Raw genomic sequence first — 5,481 nt, 5'->3', positions numbered from 1 at the left:
AAGGTTGTTTTACTCCATCAGACATTTATCCTCAGGTGCATTCATGTATCTATTCATTCAACAAAATGCTTGCCAAATCACTGTCACTAAACATGAAGGAAAAAATATCAATAGGTGATTTATTGGACTGATTAAAGTTATTCATTCATTCAACAAACAACCCTAGCTAGCTGAGATTGTCAGCCTCCAGAACTGTGAAAGAAGACAATAAATTGTTAGGTTAAGTCACTAGGTTTGGGGGCTCAAAAACTAGTTTGCTATGTAGTAATAAACAAAGCATGTATTTTAATATGCTTCTGATAGGACCTAGTTAAATATAGAATGAAATAATTCTACCTGAATATTCAGGTAACTGTGCAGACTTTCTTTGAATAAATAGATATTTAGTATTCTTACTTGACAGCTGAACTCTGAACAATGAACTCGGAGCAAATGAACAGTGATACTTTTGTCACTTCCTTCAGGTAGTTGAAAATATTGAGATGGATTAGCTTTTGGTGTTCATACTCATACTTCTAGCTGCCTTCTCAGACAAGATTTTAGGTTAAATGAGAAACAATAATTAGGACTCTTCTGGTTTCCAGTCCCTTGTGTAATGAGCTGGACAGGCTGAAATACCAACAACTCTTCTTAGACCCCTAAGAGAGAGAGGGCACGGTGCAAACCACTGCCCCCAATATTAGAGAGAAAAGTGAATACAGGGAGTTGTGGCTTACTAGAGCAAAGACTCACAAGCAGAAACCATGCAGGAACCAGAGCTGGGGTAGAGAAACCTGAACTGTAATTGACATATTGCTGGAGGCTCCGTGTGGACCTCTCTAATAGGCAAACCTCTTAACCCACAATATTGTACCCCACAATATTGTACCTCCAGGAGATCAGCCAGGTTCTCACAGTAAATGTAGGAGAAAAACTCCTTCAGGCTTGCGGCAGGGGGAGGAAAGAAGCCGTTTTTGAAATAAACCAAAGCCTCTGTTCTTTTTCACAAGGTCTACCCTCAGAGGAATCTAGTTAACCAGAGCCTAACCTGCTGAAGTATTATGTGAGCCTAACTGACCTGGGAAAGGGAAATATCCAAGTCCAGTGTGCTCTACCTGTCCGGTCCAACCTAAGGAGAGGAGAAATAGAAATTGAGACATACCTGTGAAGATACCAGTCCAGAGGTATAAGCTCAAAAAGATATTGAGACCTCGTCACAGGCTACAGAATGCTTCCCCTATCAAACATATACACCTCACCACCACATTACTAAAGGGCTATTTATAGCAGTAAAAGGGCTTTTTATCCAGTAGAGAACAGAATGTCCAGGGATCATGGAACAACTACAAAATGAAGAACATACACTTAATGAGAACACCAGAAGAAGGAAAAGAGAAAGGAGCAGAAGAAATATTTGAAACAATAATGGCTGAGAATTTCCCCAAATTATTGTCAGATATCTAGGAAACCCAGCGTACATTTTTTTTAAATCAGTTCCTCATTTTCAAGTCTGCTTTGTCTGATATTAATATAGCTACTCTTGCTTTCTTTTCATTAGTGTTTACATGATATATTTTTCTCCCTCCATTTACTTATAATCTAAACGTGTCTTTATATTTAAAATGGTTTCGGGGTGCCTGGGTGGCTCAGTCGTTAAGCGTCTGCCTTCGGCTCAGGTCATGATCCCGGGGTCCTGGGATCCAGCCCCACATCGGGCTCCCTGCTCTGTGGGAAGCCTGCTTCTCCCTCTCCCACTCCCCCTGCTTGTGTTCCCTTTCTTGCTGTGTCTCTCTGTCAAATAAATAAAATCTTTAAGAAAAAAAAAAATAAAACAAAAAAATAAAATAAAATGGTTTCTTGCGGACAACACAGAGTTGGGTGGTATTTTTTGATGCTTTTGAGACTCTCTGTCTTTTAATTGGTACATTTAGACCATTGACTTTCAAAGTGATTATTGATATAGTTGGATTAATATCTACTATATCTGTTACTATTTTCTATTTGGTGACCATCTTCATGGTTCCTATTTTTGCTGTTGTGCCTTTTCTGTTTTTTGTAGTTTAACTGAGCATTTTATATGATTCCATTTTTTCTTCTATCTTATCATACCAATTACACTTTTTTTTTAATGGTTGCTCTAGAGAGTTTGCAATACACATTTACAACTAATCCAAGTCGTTTTTTAAAATTTAATTTAATTTTATTATGTTATGTTATTCACCATACAATACATCATTAATTTCTGATGTAGTGATCCACGATTCACTGTTTCATTTAACACCCAGTGATCCATGCAGTACGTGCCTTCCTTAATACCCATCACCGGGCTAACCCATCCCCTCACCCCCCTCCCCTCTAAAACCCTCAGTTTGTTTCTCTGAGTCCATAGTCTCTAATGGTTCGTCTTCCCCTCCAATTTCCCCCACTTCACTTTTCCCTTCCTTCTCCTACTGTCCTCTATGCTATTCCTTATGTTCCATAAGGAAGTGAAACCATATGATAATTGACTTTCTCTGCTTGACTTATTTCACTTAGCATAATCTCCTCCAGTCCCGTCCATGTTGAGGTAAAAGTTGGGTATTCATCCTTTCTGATGGCTGAGTAATATTCCATTGTATATATGAACCACATCTTCTTTTTCCATTTGTCTGTGGAAGGGCATCTTGGCTCTTTCCATAGTTTGGCTATTGTGGACACTGCTGCTATGAACACTGGGGTGCATATGGCCCTTCTTTTCACTATATCTATGTCTTAGGGGTAAATACCCAGTAGTGCAATTGCTGGGTCATAGGGTAGCTCTATTTTTAATTTCTTTTTTTTTTTTTATATATTTTTTAAATTTTATTCTTATGTTAATCCCCATACATTACATCATTAGTTTTAGATGAAGTGTTCCATGATTCATTGTTTGTGCACAACACCCAGTGCTTCATGCAGAATGTGCCCTCCTCAATACCCACCACCAGGCTAACCCATCCTCCCACCCCCCTCCCCTCTAGAACCCTGTTTATTTTTCAGAGTCTATCGTCTCTCATGGTTCGTCTACCCCTCCGATTTCCCCCGCTTCATTCTTCCCCTCCCGCTACCTTCTTCTTTTTTTTTTTTTAACATATATTGCATTATTTGTTTCAGAGGTACAGATCTGAGATTCAACAGTCTTGCACAATTCACAGCGCTTACCAGAGCACACACCCTCCCCAGTGTCCATCACCCAGTCACCCCATCCCTCCCACCCCACCCCCCACTCCAACAACACTCAGTTTGTTTCCTGCGATTAAGAATTCCTCATATCAGTGAGATCATATGATACATGTCTTTCTCCGTTTGAAAAATATGGAACGCTTCACGAATTTGCGTGTCATCCTTGCGCAGGGGCCATGCTAATCTTCTCTGTATCGTTCCAATTTTAGTATATGTGCTGCCGAAGCGAGCACTATTTTTAATTTCTTGAGGAACTTCCACACTGTTTTCCAAAGTGGCTGCACCAACTTGCATTCCCACCAATAGTGTAAGAGGGTTCCCCTTTTTCCACAACCTCTCCAACATTTGTTTTTTGCCTTGTCAATTTTTGCCATTCTAACTGGTAATAAGGTGGTATCTCAATGTGGTTTTGATTTGAATTTCCCTGATGGCTAATGATGATGAACATTTTTCACGTGTCTGGTAGCCATTCGTCTGTCTTCTTTGGAGAAGTGTCTGTTCATGTCTTCTGCCCATTTTTTGACTTATTTGTTTTTTGGGTGTTGAGTTTGAAAACTTCTTTATAGATCTTGGAAATCAGCGCTTTGTCTGTAGTGTCATTTGCAAATATCTTCTCCCATTCTGTGGGTTGCCTCTTTGTTTTGTTGACTGTTTCCTTTGCTCTGCAGAAGTTTTTTATCTTGATGAAGGCCCAAAAGTTCATTTTTGCTTTTGTTTCACTAGCCTTTGGAGATGTATCTTGAAAGAAGTTGCTGTGGCTGATGTCGAAGAGGTTACTGCCTATGTTCTCCTCTAGCATTTTGATGGATTCCTGTCTCACACAGGTCTTTATCCCTCCTGAGTTTATCTTTGTGTATGGTGTTAGAGAATGGTCGGGTTTCATTCTTCTGTATATAGCTGTCCAATTTTCCCAGCACCATTTATTGAAGAGACTGTCTTTATTTCCATTGCATATTTTTTCCTGCTGTGTTGAAGATTATTTGACCATAATGTTGAGGGTCCATATCTGGGCTCTCTATTCTGTTCCATTGGTCTGTATGTCTGTTTTTGTGCCAGTACCATGCTGTCTTGGTGATCACGGCTTCATAATACAGCTTGAAATCTGGCAACGTGATGCCCCCAGCTTTGTTTTTCTTTTTCAACATTTCCTTGGGGGCTTTTGTTCTCTGGTGGCTTTCCCTGGCAGCTTTCCACGTCTCTTCCAAGAGTCAGAGCAGAAGAGATTGTTTCCAACCCTCTGCCTCATAGCAGAGAGATCACAGTCTATTCTTCAGTGAGCTCTCCAGGCCACACTACCTCCATTTCTGTCTGTGCTGCTATAAACTGCAATATCCTGGGTTGTGCGCCACTCAGCAGTGCTCCTAGTCCTGCCTCCAGGTCGGGGCATGTCTCTGCCCTTTGAGCTTCTAACACTGCCAGCCGCCACCAGTTCACACGTGCGGCCCCGCCGCTCCAGGTTTCAGTCCAGGGGGCTACCCTAAAGACCTTTCTCCGCAGTTTGTGCCCTGTCCCCAGCGTGGGAGGCTTTTGTGCTCCTGTGTTATTTCACCCTCCTGGCACCAGGGCCTATGGGAGCTCCCTCCCCCTTCCATTTATCTTCCGATGTCTGCCCGAGGAATCACAGCTCCCTGCTTTATACCTCAAAACCAACCACCTGTGATCCAGATCTATCTTCTTACATCTTAGGCTGATTTCGTGGGTGTTCAGAGTGGTCTGGTAGAGATATCCAGCTCAATTCCGGGGGTCCCGGAATAGGGTCCCCTACTCCTCCACCAGCTTTTCTGAATTCCCAAGTCCACCTTTTAATAACACTATACCACTCCACAGGTAGTGTGAGTCCCACAAAATGATGAAGTAATCCTATTTCTTCCTTTCTGTCCTTTGCATTGTTAGCTGTCATTTATTTCATTTATATATAAGCATACATGTGTGCATAAGATATAGACATAAGCATACGTAATCAAATACATTGTCGCTATTTTTGCACACACTGACATATGTTAGATCAATTAAGAATAAGAATATTTTACACCTGTTTATTCCTTCTTTGATGCACTTTTATTATTTATGCATGTTCAAGTTACTGACCTGTATTGTTTTGATTCTCTCTAAAGAATTTAACATTTCTTGCAAAGCAGGCCTGCCAGCAACAAAGTGCCTCAATTTTTATTTTTCTGAGAAAGTGCTGGATAATGTATTCTATAGATGTCAATTATGTCCAGATGATTGATGGTGTTGTTGAGTTCAACTATGTTTTTAAATAAATTGAATCTATCATTAATAAACTTATAAAATAAACTT

At 40.5% G+C, this 5,481-nt stretch overlaps 1 non-coding gene across 1 annotated transcript; it reads right to left on the bottom strand.

The window, feature by feature from the left end:
• Window positions 1–3,306: 3,306 nt before the first annotated feature.
• LOC118012691 lies at window positions 3,307–3,413 on the bottom strand. Its single transcript, XR_004679764.1, has one exon. It is a non-coding gene; the product is annotated as a U6 spliceosomal RNA (small nuclear RNA).
• Between the last annotated feature and the right edge of the window lie 2,068 nt (window positions 3,414–5,481).

This window comes from Mirounga leonina, unplaced genomic scaffold, assembly GCF_011800145.1.
Source record: "Mirounga leonina isolate KUSES-001 unplaced genomic scaffold, KU_Mleo_1.0 Mir_151, whole genome shotgun sequence".
Lineage (NCBI taxonomy): Eukaryota > Metazoa > Chordata > Mammalia > Carnivora > Phocidae > Mirounga > Mirounga leonina.
The sequence above is the reverse complement of the archived record's forward strand: the minus strand, read 5'-3'. Positions and strand labels throughout refer to the sequence as shown.